The sequence below is a fragment of the Stenella coeruleoalba genome, assembly GCF_951394435.1.
Source record: "Stenella coeruleoalba genome assembly, chromosome: 4".
NCBI classification, from domain to species: Eukaryota; Metazoa; Chordata; class Mammalia; order Artiodactyla; family Delphinidae; genus Stenella; species Stenella coeruleoalba.
In genome coordinates, this window is record NC_137149.1 from 65,035,468 (window position 1) to 65,050,747 (window position 15,280).

General features: G+C 44.1%; 1 protein-coding gene across 7 annotated transcripts in view; it reads right to left on the bottom strand.

The window, feature by feature from the left end:
- Positions 1-5,451, bottom strand: part of APBB2 (amyloid beta precursor protein binding family B member 2) — a 375,114-nt gene extending 369,663 nt beyond the window's left edge. For all 7 annotated transcript variants that reach the window (XM_079919402.1, XM_079919412.1, XM_079919413.1 and 4 more), the window contains exon 1: positions 5,231-5,451. The gene's annotated coding sequence lies outside the window, so the exon portion shown is untranslated. The remainder of the gene's footprint in view (positions 1-5,230) is intronic.
- Between the last annotated feature and the right edge of the window lie 9,829 nt (positions 5,452-15,280).

The following is a 15,280-nucleotide window of genomic DNA, read 5'->3' on the forward strand; positions in this document are numbered from 1 at the left end:
TGCTAAAGCACGCTGTTTGGGCAAAAAGAGGCCTGTATGCAAAGAAACAAAAACCGAGATGTGTCATTTCGCGCCCAACCTGCTAAAATTCACATTTCAGTCCCTTGTCCTTTCTGCTCTCTCAGAACCTCATCTTTCATCTTGGCGTTTTCCTTGTCAGTCTTGGGCTATAATTCAAAAATACTCGCTGGTTCCCAGAGCACTTTCAAAATTAGCTTCTTCTCAGCTCCTAGGACCTTGGGTCTGTACCAATGACTCCACATTCCTGGAAGGCCTGGAGGCGCCATCAGCCCACCCAGAAGCTCCAGTTTGGCTTGGCCTCCACTATTCAACTTGATCCTGAGGGCAGAGCTCTCTACATCTCAGGCCCAGATTCCCAGACTTATCAATTTCATGGACCATTAAGCTGCCAAATAAAAATATTCCCATCAATTTGTACAAGAAATCTTACCCCATATCCGAGTGATATCATCTCAGAGAGAAGGACACATCTAATGTGAACACACTTATGAAATATTCACTACGCTGCCACCATCATCATCACTTGGGTAAGGAGAGTGGAAACCTCACCAACAGACAACAGCCCCGGCACTGTGACGTGCACATAGTAGACACTCAGTTACTTTCATATTGTGTAGAAACTAAGCTCTGATTCATAGGGGAGCGATTTGGGGAACGCTGCATTCCATACCACCGGTAATGCCAAGTCTTCCTTCTTCAACAACAGAGGTTCCCTTCACTCTCTGGAGCTCTGCAAGTTCTCCCCAACCTTGTCCTCCAAAGCACACACTTTTCCTAGCTCAGTTCCAAAAGTGCAGTCGTTTTAGTCAACTTGAAAGGTAAAAATCAAAACAAACCATTCTGCCTCCTATTCCAAGCATTCCTGAAGCATACTTTCCAGGAGAGTTACACTGCAAAAACCTCGGTTGTCGCCTAGCAGACAAAATTTTGCAAGATTTTCACAAGAGGCAAAGGATAGAATGGTTCGCTTTATTTACAATGACCAAATCATTCACAAACAATAAAGAAAAACCTTAATCCATAATTCCATACCATTTATTCTTCGCATGTTCTCTTTCCATAGCTGTCCATATGAACCTGCACATTTTATACACCAATAAGTGATACATTGTGACTTTTCTCCTGCTTGTAAAAGTAATGCCTGCCCTAGCATTTGTTCAATGCTTAGAAGACTAGGTAGGATCCAAATATTATGGAAATAAGGTTATGTACAGAGGGAATGTCTCCTGTAACTCTACACCCAATGGCCTCTGATACCTTTAAACCGACCAAGGCTTCTTACTTCTTGCCAAGTTGTGATGACTTGACGTTCTAGCCTCCATGTCCTTCCTCTCTTCCAGCTCTCACCTGGTGTTCGCAGTTACTGCCCCGCTCCTACCACAGGCCCAGCAACACTGGAGCCTAGTTATGATCAGAAACTCTAGACTTACTATTTATTATCACTTATTTAAACGTTGACGTCTGGCTTCTCTTCACCTGCCTCACTTAAACGTTAATGAGGCTGAGTTTTGTGACCATCTTAAAAGCAAAGTATACTACAAACACCAGGTTTCCTTTGCTCTCTGCCCCATCATCATGGCTTGCCAAAAGAAAAGTTCACGTAGCTGCATCCTGACAGCCATCACTCCTGCTACTACGGCAGCAGATCAATACAGCACCTGCTCAATACAGCGATGGTGCTAACATGAACTGATAATGATAATTTTATTCCAGAGACCAAGGGCGGCAATTCTGATCAACAGCTGAATCGACAGGACAGGGACATGGGAAAAGTTTGTCCAGATTTCACATGGGTAGGCCCCAGCAGCCAAGGTACAGGGCGGCCTCCTCTACAGCCCCAGAGGAGACTTATTCATTGGATTATCTGCATGCCCAAGAGCAGAGTGTCTCCTCAGAAGATGCCATAAAACAGTTTCAAATATCTACTACGGCGCTCTACCCAAATCTAATCATTACCTTATCTCCTACCTAAACCTGGCAGCACCACAAAGAGTTAATGTTATGACAACCATCCTTTGACAAATAAAAACCAGAACTGATGTAGGAATTGGCCAAAAAAAAGGAAGGGCATTCCACAAAGCAGGACAGGCCAGACTTAGTGAAACAAAATCGGCTTCATCTAAGGTTTTATCTATAGTCCCCCTTTCCAAATGGATGCATCACAGGCCCCTGGACTGGGACATGAAGGCCCAACAGACACCCAGAGGGTGCTTTCTACTGTTACGCTCTCATTTTACATATGGGAAAACTGAGATCCAAAGAAGTGAACTGACTTTCCCAAGGTCACACAGTAAATTTAAGTAGTGGACGACCCTGGCCCAGGGTCAAATCCCACCAGACCCTTTATTATGGAGAATCTGTCACTCTGCCTTTGACAAACTATTTCAACCGAAAGAAATGCCATCAACACATATCAACATGCAGAATATGCACTAATAACACATAAAATTAAAATGGGTAATCGGGGCTTGCCTTCCTTACACTTATTTGTTGGTAGTACAACGTTGTTGAAAATAAATGAACATAAAACAGTTTTTAAACCTGGATGGAGGCTTCTTAAAAACATTCAAATCATCTTGCAGACATGCTGTTCCAATCAAGTCTAATTCTAAATAACAAATATGTTATACAAGAGAATGCTTACTGAATAATAATGAAAACAGTTGAAGATAGTCTCATATAAAATAAAACTTTGAAGTTCTATTGCTGTACAAGCAAAGGACTGTCCACCTCCTCAGAGGGACTTTCTTGGGAAACTGACATTTATGTCAAAGATGCTGACACATAAGATATGTAAGAAGTTCAATATCAGACTTGACACATAGTAAATAATGAACAAATGCTATTTTCCTTAACTTGGGATAGGAAAATAACCATCACCCACATAAGTAGTAATATCTTCTTACAATACTTTACTAAAAGTCTGTCCTATGCCCCTGGAAAAGTTCAGGGGTTATATCATCAGGGTACTGAATATTTTAAAACTGTAACTGAAGAAGGCACAGAGAGACAACATTCCATTTCTCTTAAAAGACAAATTTAGATATCCTGAAATTAGGGTAATCAACATAACCCTGTTCTAGTACAATGGCAAGCCTTTCAGTATTAATTCCTGCTGTAACAGAAAAGAGAGGAAAAAAAAAAAGAACTTGATGTTTGTTTTTGTTTCTCTGGTGGCAGAAAAAAAAAAGTCATCAAAAAGTTGAAACATGACATAAAAAGAGTTAAGTTTTAAAATATTTTATCTCTGTACATGTGGATTCTTGCACTATTTAGTAGACTTTTCCTAGATGATTCTGTAGTCAGTATTCTTATTACTCCAGTTAACTGTAAAAAGCCAGTCTTTCACACTTTAGCTCATCAAGTTTTTCCACTACCACTTTATAGAAGTTTCAGAAAAGGGGACCCTGTTGGCTCCCTGCAGATGGATTACTTAGTTAAAAGTATCCTTTTGAAGAGAGAATGAAAGAAGTAAACACCTTCCCTGGAAAAGGATCTCAACTTTAGAGTTCTTTCTCAAAGGCCCTGAGCAAATATCTAGACCAAGCCCAGCCTAGGAAGACCCTGAGTCATTTTTCGAGGTCATATAGTAAGCCGATGACCAAAGGACAGCTATAGAAACCTTGTCATCTGTTTTCCCCAGGTGTTCTGACTACTGGACCATTGTACTCTACTGCCACCTGTGTTCTCTCAGCATTTCCCCCAGCGTGGACGTTCCTCATCCTCCTGACAAACGTCATCCTTTCAAAACAGTGCCCTTTCTAGGACTGTGCAAGTTACGATGAACAACTGTTGAATAAATAACTGCTTTCAAGCTACAAACTGAAAACACAACAAAGCGGCTTCATAAAGAAATCCCCCTTCCTGAAAGGCCATCTACCCGAATTCAGATATTCTTAATTATCATGGCCATTTAAAGACAAGATTTGAAGTATAAATCCATGACAAGAAAAATAAACCAAAGACTTTAGAGAACCAAATCCAGAATAACGGATCAGGATGCCACTGTCTGCTTTTTAAATCAGTGAAATATTAAAACAAATGACAAACCAGTGCCAACCTCACAAAGTTTCTTCATTTCTTGGAATTCAAACAGCACTGCTGGCATCATTTTATGATAATCCTTTAAGTATTTCACCTAAGTCATCAGGCGCAATGTAAAGCCAGTGACTGAGGGACTTTTAAAAAACCTGCGCCCAGTCTTGTGTGAGCTTCCGACACTGACCTTATTCTCCTCTCAGTGTTGGTCCTCCCCAACCACTCAATCCATCCAAAACCGTCTGGGACAGTCATGGCTCTAAACAGCGCTGAACTTGACTACAAAACGACTACAACTCTAAATCTGATTTCTTCAATGTATGATTTTTTTAAATCCAGGTCCCACGCTCCTTCGGCCCTTGGCCCCTGACCCCTCAGTTCTAGAACTCACCGCCGACATCAAGATCACCTTTCATTGTTTCTATGGGACTCCGCACCCCTCCCTCCGTCCAGCAATCTTTTTCATCGCACAAATGTCATTTCTAGCGTTCAACCCTCCATTCCGCCCGGCGGGCAGCAGAGGGGATTTCAGGACCAGCTTCCCTGACTCGGTCCCCTTCGCACAGCCATTTTCTAGTTAAAACGCTCCCTGCCTCCGAGGGGGAAATGAACTTTTCCCCCTTTGAATCCCCTATAAGCCAGCTCGGTCTTCAACTCCCCGGCAGGAGCGCGCTGCCGCACGGGGAGAGCCCAGCCGCACAGCGGAGGCCGGTGCCAGGGCAAGGGGGTGTGCGCTCTTCCCCGCCGGCGCCCACCCTCACTTTTCCCCTCCGCAGCCCCCGCCCAGCACCCCCTCCAACCCTGTCTCCCCCGCCCCAGGCCCTGCGAAGCCCCGGCTGCCGATGGAAAGAGGGCGCCGAGAAGCCAGAGGGAAGGAGTCAAGGAGTGAGCCCGCGGGCGCCGTGCCACCCAGCCCTGCGGCGCGGGCGCAGGGCGCACGGGACTCCGCAGCAGACGCCCGCTGCAGATGCGGTGGCAGCTGCTGCAGCTGTGGCTGCGGCTGGGCGAGCGGCAGTGGCCGCGCAGCCCTCGGGGCCGGGAGGAGAGGAGCAGCCGCCCCGGCTACGCGCAGCCACTCGCCGCAAGCTGCTGCCGCTGCCCGGGTCTCTCACCAGTACTCCCGGGCCGCCCCGGGGTCTAGAGCAAAAGCAAGGAAGAAAGCGGGGCTCACCGGCGGTTCGCGCGGCGCTCGCCTCGGCTCCGGCGCCCGGCAGCTCTGCTCCAATCTCGCCCTGCCAGGAGCGCCAGGATCAGCTGCGGGTACAGCGCACGAGCTTCCTACTTGAGACCAGGACTGGCTTTGGCCACTGAGCATGCCCAGTGCCGCTCCACGAGTCCCGCTCAGAGAGCGGCGCCGGCGAGATTCCACTTCTCCGGGCTTTGGCGGCGGCTGCGCGGAGAGGCTGGAGGAGCCCAACCGGGCGGGGGCGGATCCCGAGAAAGGCGGGGCCGGGGGCGGGGGCCTAGAAGGAGGGGGCGGGCCGCGCTCCTAGAGCGACCCCTACAGGCAGAGGCTTTGGGGCCTCTTGAACTCGCGCTCCCCTTATCTGAGAAGATGGCAGGGAGGAATGCGGGCCAGAGTGTCGAGACCCAAGGCGATGCATCCCGGTATGATAACCCCTCCATAAGGCTCGGCGTCTGTCTGCACCAAAAGGTAACCTTATCCCTGGCTAGTCTTTTCTCCCACATGTCTGCATTCCCTTATAATGGGAAAATGTCCTCAGATGAGAGCTGCCCAGGCCCATCCAGCTGCAACTTGTAGGTGAGACCTTCTCCTTCCTTCTGTCTCCTTATCTAGAACCCCAGGCATATGCCACACACACACACCATTTCTTGATATGAAAATCACAGCAAGATCGCCTCAAGGAAGAAGTACACCTGCAGGAGGGGGAAAACATAATTTCCTTTTCACCTCCAGGAATATTAACTAAATTTTAACCAATTTAAACAGACAAGCAAGATCCTGATAAGAATGGATACTCAATAGGTAGTAATCAGTGCTCTGCCCCAGACACTGTGAATAACGTCCCCAAGGCATCATTGGGGTTGCTCTTCACCTATGCGGTGGTCAAAGTTGAGCCTGCGTCAGAATCGCCTGGAGGGTTTTTGGAAACTGATTGCTGGACAGAGTCTCTGAATGTGTAGGTCTGTGGTGCGGCCCAAGCATCTGCACATCTAACAACTTTCCGGGTGCTGCTGGTGCTGCTGGTCTGAGGACCGCACTTTGAGAACCACTGCTCTACACACAGCCTTACCTACTATCTCCTTCAGGAGGATTGTGCTAAAAGTAATTTAATAGTAACGACAAAGTGATGGCTCCTCCTCACTCATCCTCTTCCTCACACCTCCAGAATGCACTCCTTCCTCAAACAGCAAACTCACACCCCACCGGTCCTTGTTCTTCATGAGAGGACTCAATGCAATTGGGGCCGGCATTACGTTTTTCCTTCGACGTCATAAATTTATTGAGGACCCACAAGATCTTATGGTTAGCCTGGGAATAGTAGTGAATAAAAAAAAAGCCTAGACCCCTGCTTTCATAGAGCTTAGTCCAGCGAGGTAGTCAGAAATCCATTAAATAATCACTCAAAAATGTCATTTCAAACATGAAGAGTGGGGCTTCCGTGGTGGAGAGTCCGCCTGCCGATGCAGGGGTCACAGGTTCGTGCCCCGGTCCGGGAAGATCCCACATGCCGCGGAGCGGCTGGGCCCGTGAGCCATGGCCGCTGAGCCTGCGCGTCCGGAGCCTGTGCCCCGCAGCAGGAGAGGCCGCGACAGTGAGAGGCCCGCGTACCGCAAAAAAAAAAAAAATATGAAGAGTGTTAGGAGGGATATCTATTAGGTGTGTATAAAAGAGTGTATAATGGAACCCTGACGCACACTCGAGTGGGGTTGGAAGGAATGAGTGGTAGGGGGAAGCTGCCTTGTGGAAGAGGGGTTTCTGGCATTTGCACCCCCAAACCTCTGCCACAAACAATTTCCCTCAGACCAATCTGGAGGCCAACAATCACGTCACTCCTTCTGCAACGCAAAGACAATATTGCCACTGAGAAATCCCTATAAATCCATGAAAGTGCTCATCCTTGGGGCTGAGTCTCTGCACCCCAAGATACGCCTATGCAGTTCGTGCACCAAGGATAGTTGGGGGCCGCAGTTTAACCTACTTTGAGAAAATTCAGACTCTTAACTCTAACGCCTTTTAGTTCTAGCCTATGTCCTTCAGGCCTAGAGAGGCGAGGAAATTAGCCCAAGACCACCCCTTCCGTCAGCAGCAGAGACGGGACCCGCCACCGGCCTTCCAGGCAGGTCATCTTTCCGCAGGTACTCTATTCCCTCGAACTCCACAGCTCTCCAGGAGTCCGGCCCTACCATCCCCACTCTCGGGGGTCCGGGGCGGTGAACGGCGCTCGCCCCTGCAGGCTTGATCTCTTCGGGACCGGGAGGAAAACCCGCGGTGGAGTCCTTGGCGGCGGGGCGGGGCGGGGAGACGCGCGCAGGCGCAGTGGCCGCCAGGTTGGGCAGAGGAGGCGCCGGGCTCCACACCTGATGCAATCAGCCTTCCGGAAACGGGCCCCGCGGCCGCGCTCACGCAGGAAATGCTCCTGCGCCCTCTCCCGGCCGCTGCGCCACCCGCCTGCCTACGGAGCCTCCTCGCCGCTTGACTTCGTCCTGGGCGGAGGGCGACATTCGGCGATCCACAGGGGACCCGCAGGAGGAGTTGGGAAGTCACCGCCAGAAAAAGCAAAATCCCTGGCTGCCCCTAATAGTGACGTGGAAGCGGCCACAGAACGTTCCGTGGCTGCAGGAGGAAATTCCCTTAATGATGTATTTCCAGAGAGGATGGGGTTGGGAGGAGCTTTTAACCTTGCTTGCTTGCTTGCTTGCTTCCTTCTTTCGCTTCCCGACACACATTTTCTTTCTCCCTCACGGAAAGGAACGTTTATAGTCATAGCCGTTTTCAGGCAGTATGAAGAGGACTCCTGGCCACCCCCCCCCCCGCCGCGTTGCTTCATAAGTAACAGCACGTTAGCTCTGCTGCCTAGAGCCTTCCACCACGCATTTTACAAATAAGTCATTGGTTTCTTTGTACCTCATCATTTCGGTTTACAAAGAAAATCATTTTTCGTTTCACCACCTCATGCAATTTTGATATCTATTATGTTTTTTTCCCCCGTCATGCTGACTCACCCATGAATTATTTTCCAAGGAAATGAAATATTCCAAGAGCATGTTTATAAAAGCACGGAAGTAAAAATTACCTGTTTACGTCCTTTGAGACCAAAGGGGAAAAGAAAAGTCAGATTCAAGGAATTTTATTTGGAAGGAGATCATTCTAGAATCAAGTCTGGGTCAACTCTTAGATGCTGCAGAGGACCTGTGGCCCAAAGATGGCTTTTCCTAAACAGACAACTCAGCAGAAGTGGCACTTGAACACAGATTTCTTGACATCCCAATCTAATGAAAAAATACATTTGTTATTTGCATAAACACTAAACAAAGTGCAAGACTACATCACAATGCTTTCAGTCCAAAGGTTACCAAGTACAAAATCGATGGCAACAAAAGAGATCCTATTACTTGTTCCTATTTCTGAAGTCATTAGTCTTTAAAGAGTACTTGATTTATCCAACCACTATACAACCTATCTAGCTACTTCTAAGATAATCAGAGACTAGGCATTAAATATCTTAATTACAGCAGTACGACATTCTTCAGAACTTCCAGACATCGAGAAATCTTTTGAGTCAACATTTAGAGCTTTTAGTATTTTTGCTTGATCATGTGGTGTATGAACTAAGGTTAAACCAAGGGAATTTTAATGATCACAACAAAATATCAGGGTTAAGATTTTCCACTGTACTGATTTAAAGTACTTTATCAAAACAGAAATCAAAGTGAAATACAAAAATGACTACAAATAAGAATTTTCAGAACCCTACCCACTTTTTTATCTTGATGAATGTGTATTTCTTTTCTGGAATATTCTGACATTTAGAGAACTGGGAGAATACCTTCACTTATGCAAAAACAGAGTCAAGTAATGTCAAAACACAGAGGTGCAAAGTGCAAACATCACAATAAGGTACTATTTACAGAATAGGCAGCCTTTAGTGGGTGCTAAGCCAGTACCAGATACTGGCTAAGCATTTTACATAGGTTATTTAACTTAATCTTCACCATTACCCTATGAGTTAGTACTATTGTTATCCCTATGTTACAGGTAGTAAAAGTGAAGTTTGAGAATGTGAAGTAATTTAACTCAAGGCACAACAAACCGGTTCAGTGGCAGAACTTGGATTTGAACCCAGGTGTTTGCCTGGAGCTTGAGCTCTTAAGTAACACTCTATACAGAAAAATGTAAATACTGAGAAAATGACTGTGATTTTTGTCTCATATAAGAAAGGTAGCGGGGGGAATTCCCTGACAGTCCAGTGGTTAGGACTCCACGCTTTAATTGCCAAGAGTGTGGGTTCAATCCCTGGTTGGGGAACTAAGATCCCACAAGCCGCATGGTGCAGCAAAAAGAAGGGAAGGGAAGGAAAAAGAAAAGAAAGGAGTGGAGTATTGTACTTACTCTCCTTCCAAAAATAAGACTTGGTAAAATTAATTTGCTGTCTGCAGTAGGAAAGAACCTCTTCCTAATTAATGAATTACAGTCCCCAAACTTAGGACGAATCTTACCCACAGATATAAGGCAGATGATCAAATACCTAGTGATTTTTGGGGTTACCAACAAGGCCTCTTCTCTAATGGACTGTCTCCATGTCTGGCTGGTTTCTCTAGTTCTAAACTGTCCAATGTGATAGTCACTAGCCACATATGGTTTTTTAATTTATATTCATTATAATTAGAATTAAAATTTCAGTTCCTCAGTCATATTAGCCCCATTTCAAGTGTTCAATAGTCGTGTGGGCTAATGGCTACAATATTGGACAGTGCAACTATAAAATACTTCCATCACTGCAGAAAATTTTATTGGACAGTGCTGCTCTAGTCCTTTATCCCAATAGTGTAAGACTATAATCTCCCCTCATTCTTAATCATTTCCTCCTCTGAAAGGAACCATGTTTTTAGCTCTATCTAGCTTTCCTCTGAGCTTTAGTCCTATTTTTCCAAACTAAAATTGTTGTCAGAGTATAGAATACCATCATGGAAAGATACCAGCTTTGGAGTAAAACTCTATTTCACATCCCAGCTCTTTTATTTATCATCTGTGTGATCTTGGCAAGTTACTCAACCTCACTGGACCTTGATTTTCTTATCTACAAGATGGGCATCTTAATCTTTTCATCATCGGTTTGTTTAGGGTTAAATGAAATAACACATATAAATCTTCTGGTAGGCCTCACAGAGATTTCCTTCCTTCCATTCCTATTTCAGTTAATGATATCACCAATTACTCAGGTTTCCAAACTAGAAATCTCAGTCATCTTCAATTCTTCCTTCCTCCTCCTTAACCACCTGCATCAAATTAGTCACCAAGCCCTGTTGCTTCCACCTCAGGGATGTTTCTCAAATCTGGGCCTTCCTCTCTGTCCCACTTCCACTGTCCTCACTGGCTTTTCATGCACTGTTTCAGTATCCTGCTGACTGACCTTAGGGACACTCATCACTCCCAGTCCAAGCACTTCCTCCGTGCTGCTGCCAGAGTAATCCTTCTAAAAAACGTTGCTGATGATGTCACTCCCTTTCCTTAAGACTACTGATGACTTCCAGTTGCTTAAGGATAAAAACTACTAAACCTAAGGACTCACATGACCGCCCCACCCCCACTCCATTTCAAACCTATATTCGGACTCCTCTACTACCAGCTTCCCTTTCGACCAGCTGTTCCCCACCTCCACGCCCCCAGTACACCCCCTGCACTGACAAATTCCTGGAATAGGTAATGGCCTTTCTTGTCTCTGCCCTTGCACACACCCTTCTCAAGCTGAACTGACCATTTTATGTATTCTGTACCTGGCAAAATCCTACTCATTCTTTCTTATTATCTCTAGTACAGAATCTTAGTCAACTCTCCTAGGAAAAAGTGATGACCAGCTCATCCGTGACAGACGCTGTGTTCGGGCTACCCAGGTTTAAATCCTAGCTACACCACCATGCCACTGGTGGTTCTGGAAAAGTGACTTACCCTCTGCAACCTCAGTTTCCTCATCTGAAAAGGTTGATAATCATGGTATGTACAACTCAGTGTTGTTGAAAGTATATACTGAGATGTTGCACATAAAGCTCATAATAGTGCACCTGGCTTAGAGGTAAGCATTCAATATATATTACCTTAAAATTATTACTATTACGATCAATATTTATCTATTTTATCCTCTTGCCATTAGGTGGCTCTTGTTACATTTTAATTCAATTCTTTACTTTCAAGGATTTTTATATTTTACATTTATATTGGATTTTACATTAAATTAAAAGTGTTTTATTACAGAAGTAATTGATATTCATTGAACAAAATTTTGGAAACACTGATAACAAACAAAAAAGATGAAATTCTCTATTGTTTGAGACACTTCTTGGTTGCAAACAAAAGGAACCCTCTGTAGTTCATGTATCCAGAAAAAATTACTGGAGGGTTGTCATGTAGCCCACTGTATCAACATATAGATGGAGAATTGGTTCAGAAAAGGGTCAGGGTCTATGGAAGCTGGCAGCAAAACACAGACCAGACTATGGCATACTATGTCACCAATTGCCCCACTCCACTGGTCACTTGCTGTGGCCACTATTCCTGTACATTGGCAACTTAGCATCACTGTCTCCCTATTCAAGTTCACAGGTGGAAATAGATAAGGTCACACGTCCATGTCTCAGCAGTCAGAAGGCAGAGAGAGGGAACGTTTGCCTCCCTTCAGATTCCCTATTGGGAGGTAGGGCCTCCCACAACCCAAATTCATACGATAAGGGATTCACCAAAAATGGAAAGAGGGCCTTATCCCCTCCCCAACTCTCCCACCCCGTGATGTGTTACCCATGCTTGCTCACTCACTGGCAAACATCATGTACTTCCATGCTTCTGTGCCTTTGCTTATGCTATTAACTTTAGACTCCCTGCTTTATTCATTCACCTTCTGCACTTTTCAAAATCATACTCCTTCTTTAAAGACCAAGATTCCTCCTTGAATGTACTACACATGTTATGAAACCGAGCAGGACACTGCAGGGCCCTCCCAGGTACAAAAGCCCCTCTGAGTCACCTGTTTCTTGTTTATAGAAAAAAGCTTTAGTCTCCTAGGCCTTCCCTGAATTCCAAAGAATAGGCACAAGCAGTTACTAATTAGAGAACTGAGAGAATGCAGAAACAAAGTAAAAGTTGTTAAACAAAAAATATAATGACAATAATTCAGCAAGAAAACAGAGTCCTACTTCCTCCTTAAGGGATATACATAACACTCTGACACTCTCTAAGTTGTTCTACAGGAACTAAGGCCCCCCGCCCCCGACCCACCCAGGTGGAGGATGGTGACTATAAGCATGTAGACCCCAGACTGGTTGGAACCCAGAAGATTGATGATTAAGATTCCTGAAACTTCACCCTGTTATTTCACCAACCAGATAGAAAAAAACACACACCCTGCAGCCCTCACACCAGTTCTTGCCTTTAAGAACCCCTCACTGAAAGCCACTGGGGATTTCAGGGCCTTTGAGCATGAGCCACTCACACTCCTTGCTGGGCACCCTACAAATAAATGGTGTGCTTTCCTTTAACACAACCTGGTGTCAGTAAGTTGGCTTTGCTGTGCAGTGGGTGAGTGGACGCAAGTTCGGTTCAGTAACAGTTAATTGCTCATTTCTTGATTCCAGAGCCTGACATTCCAGAGCCCCCCTACATACAGTTAGATGTTGTATGATTCTTTGTTGCTATACTGTGAACTCCTATTTCTGGGCTTATCACATAGAAGACACTTGATAAATATCTGTTCAATGAATGAAGAAAAGAGAAAATGAAAATTAGCTTTTATTAAGGTACTGTACTAAGCACTTTACAATTTTAACTCTGTTCATTCTCAATTTATAACTCAATTCTTCCTCAGGCTGTATCACCATTTTATAAGGGGAAACAGACACAGAGGCGTTAAGTTACTTTTCCAAGGTCACACAGCTATTAAAAGACAGAGGCAAAAAAAAAAAAAAAAAAAGACAGAGGCAGAATTTGAGCAAGGCAGTCTTGTTCCAGAGCTTAGGCTCTTACCTAATGAGATGTTATGACTCTGTGAAAGGTAGTATACGGTCCTTTTTCTAGGGAATTCCACCACAAATTTTGTTTTTGTTTTTGCTTTAAAGCCCTGACAGCTTCCTGGTAAGAGGAGAAAGCTAATTAAATTTCTCTGTAAATTTTCACTATTAAAAATATATTCAGTAAATTTTATAAACACTTATTCCATGGTTCTTGAACAATGATAATGGATGGACTTTATACAGGAATTCATAGAAACTCAATTTATTAGCACATCAGCACACAATAAAATTCATCACATTCTTTGTGTCTGCCTTTCCCCCAGGTTACCAAGAGTTGTTACTGCAGACTGTGGCATTTATTGAACTGACCCTGGCTACAGAGAATTTATGTTCTTATGCTCAGGGCAAACTCCATCACTGGCCATATGATATTCTCTCACCCCTTCTAAAATCCTTGTTTTGCTTATCTTCAGACAGTAGAAATTTTAGTCCAGAGTACCAATGTACCTGATATCTCACTATTAATCATCTGCACAGATAAAGGCTAGAATTTAAATCTTGTAAATGGAGGAAACCCATCACCTTCATGTTCAAAGGGTAAAACAAATAATACCATCCAATCTGGAAAAATACTGAATTTTAAATTTATATAAGCATAATTAAATAGAAAGGGGGAAATCTGAAATAAAGTTGAAAGACAAAAGGGGTTATAAAAGAACCAGAAATCATTAACAAGAGAAAAATGCTTCAGTCGTAGCAGAGATAGACAAGAACCATATTGCTAATTTGCAAAGGAATTGATAGTCTTCTGGATCAAGCAAAAAATTTGTCTTCTCCTTTCTCTACATGTTCCTGCCAGTACCTTCCACTTTTAAGCACCCCATTGCCTTGTCTACAAAAAGAATGCAAGTGAAGGAAGAAAGGAAGGAAAGGAGGGAGGGAGGGAAGGAGGGAAGGAGGGAGGAGGGGAGAGTGTCAGAGAGAGACAGACAGGACAAAAAGGGAAAATGGAGAAAAAGACCTAACGATCTCTTTGATGTAAAAGATTTTTTTATTATAAGTAAACATATGTAATTAATTTAAATGAAGCCTAGCTTCTTACAAATATCTGAGAGTATAAAAACAGAATTTGGGAGAAGAGGAATTACTACAGGAAAAAAGTATAATTAAAAGCAATAGCACAGAATTAATAACTAACATGGAGTTTAGACAATAGAAAAAAAAACAAGATTCTTGGGAAGGTCAGTTATATAAAAGGAAAGACTTCAGAGGGATATAACAAGTGCTCCATCCCTTGAGACATTTAAAAATTAACCTAGACAAAGAAATAGAACATATTTTGTAGAAAGCAATTCTTTCTGACAAGCTGGTAGATTATCTCTAATTGATTTTTCCACTTCTAATTTCTTTGAATCTCTGAAATGCTGTTCTTAGAAGACAAATGAGTTTTCTTTGAGGATGAATTTTCTGTCTTTATTTTAATGAAATGAGTTATGATTTCTCGTGAAAATAGTTTTCAAGACAATGACTTTGCAAGTAATAATTGTTATTTAGATTATAGAAGTTAAAAATCGAAGTTACAGGGCTTCCCTGGTGGCGCAGTGGTTGAGAGTCCACCTGCCGATGCAGGGGACATGGGTTCGTGCCCCAGTCCGGGAAGATCCCACATGCCGCAGAGCGGCTGGGCCCGTGAGCCATGGCCGCTGAGCCTGCACGTCCGGAGCCTGTGCTCTGCTACGGGAGAGGCCACAATAGTGAGAGGCCCGCGTACTGCAAAAAAAAAAAAAAAAAAAAAAAAAAAAAAATCAAAGTTACAGACACCTGAAACTAACATAATATTGTATGTCAGCTATACTTCAATTAAAAAGGAAAAAAAAGTCAGTCACAACATTAGTAAACATGATAAAATACAATATATTTTCTTCCACTGTGCACTAGCAATAATCTTGAAATAAAATGCCCAAGATGTGGGGGACGGATAAATTAGAAATTTGGGGTTAACAGATACACACTACTATATACTGTGCTGTACACCTGA